Source organism: Penaeus chinensis, chromosome 1, assembly GCF_019202785.1.
Source record: "Penaeus chinensis breed Huanghai No. 1 chromosome 1, ASM1920278v2, whole genome shotgun sequence".
Taxonomy (NCBI): domain Eukaryota; kingdom Metazoa; phylum Arthropoda; class Malacostraca; order Decapoda; family Penaeidae; genus Penaeus; species Penaeus chinensis.
In genome coordinates this window covers 23918659-23921158 of record NC_061819.1, presented here as the reverse complement: position 1 = coordinate 23921158, position 2500 = coordinate 23918659, and positions in this window count along the sequence as shown.

Here is a 2500-nt window from a genome sequence, read left to right as displayed (position 1 = left end):
ATAATAATGATAATGATAATAATAATAATTATGATGATGATAATGTAAAATAATAATAATGATAATAATGATAATATTAATAAAATTGAAAATAATATTGATATTGATAATGATAATTCAAATAATGATAATAATGACAATAATGAGCATCATCATCATTCTCATAATAATAATAATATTAATAATAATGATAATAATAATAATAATAATAATAATGATGATGAAAATAATAATTATGCTAGTAATGATGAAGACGACTAGAATGGTAATAATATCAATAATGATAATGATGCTAGCAATAAAAACAGTGATAATAATAATGATAATGATAATGATAATAATGATATCAATAATAGATAGATGATAATCATAATTATAACAGTGATAGTAATGATAACTATAATGATAACAGTAATGGTAAAAATGATGATGAAATATCTAGTTATAATAATAATGATAATAATAATAATAATATAAAATAATAACAATGGAGATGATAATGACAATAATTATTATAATAATAATAAGGGTAATAATGATGGTGATAATAATGATAATAACTTTATAATGATAATGATAAAAAAAATAATAATAATATAATTTCAATGATAATAATAATGACAATATTAATAATAATGACAAAAATAATAATGATAACGATAATGATAATAATAATACAAAATAATTTAGATAATGATAATAATGACAATAATAATAATAATGACAATAATAATAATGATAACGATAATGATAATAATAATAAAAAATAATTTAGATAATGATAATAATAACAATAGTGATGATGATGATATTAATAATAATAATAATAGTATTAAGAAACGTAGTTTTAATAATGTTAATAATAATTTTGATAATAATAGTAACAGCAATAACAATAATCATATTAGAAATTATAATTATTATGAGAATCAGAATTATGATAGTAATAATACTGATGATAATAATAATGATAGTAATAATAATTGTAATAATAAGAATAGTAATAAAGATACTACTACAAGTAATAATAATGTCAATAATAATAATATTATTAATAATGGTAATAATAATAAAAGTAATAACAATAATAATGGTAATGATGATGATGATAACAATATTAACGATAACAGTAAAAATACTATCATATATAATAATAGTAATAATGAGAGTAAAAATAATGACAATGATATTAGTAATACTGCTACTACAACTATTACTACTACCACTCCTACTGCTACTAAAGATGATGATGATAATGATACTAATAATGAGGATAATACTATTTCTGTTACTAATGATAGTGGTAATAATTATTATGATAATAATGAGAATGATGATTACGGTAATAATATTAGTAATAATGATAATGATAATAATAATAATAATAATAATAATGATAATAATAATAACAATAATGATAATAATAATAATAATAATGATAATAATAATAATAATAATAATAATAATAATAATAATTATAATAATAATAATATTAATAATAATAATGATGATGATGATAATAATAATAATAATAGTAATAATAATGGTAGTAGTAATAATAATAATGATAATAGTAATAATAGTAATAATGAAAATAAAAATAATAATGATAAAAATAATGATAATAATGATAATAGTAATAATGAAAATAATAGTAGCAATAATAGTAATAATAATAACAATAATAATGATGATAATAATAATATAATAGTAATAATAATAATAATAGTAATGAAAAGGCTAATAGTAGTATTAGTAGTAATAACAATTATATGAATAGAACTGATAACAGTAATAATGGAGATAAGAACGATTAAAATAATGAAAATAATAATAATGATAATTGTGATATTGTTATCATCATGATAATTATTATTGTTATTGTTATCACCAATACTATCATTATAATCATACTAATAAAAATGGTACTACTACTACTACTACTACTACTACTACTACTAGTACTACTACGACTATTCCTGATAATAATGACTATAATAAAAATGATGATAGCATTAATAGCAATAAAAATAAAGATAGTCAAAACAATGATAACACGAATTATTATATGAATAACAGTAATGATAATGAAAATAGTAAAATAACTAATCATAGTAATGATAGTGATGGTTATGACGCAACAATAATGATAATGATAATGATAATTATGAAAATGAATATAATGATAATGACAATAATCATAGTAACAATACCGATGATAATACTGGTACTAATGATAGTAATAATAATAATACTAATAATCATGAAAATGATAATAACAATAGTAATAATAAGAATAGTAATAATAATGATAATGATAATAACAATAGTAATAATAGCAGTAGTAGTGATAAAAAATAATGCTGATGGTGATAATAATGATAATAATAATAATAATAATAATAATTATAAAAATAATAATAATAATAATAATAATAATGAAGATACTGATACTGATACTGATAATGATAACTATAAAGATAAAGATAATACTAATGAT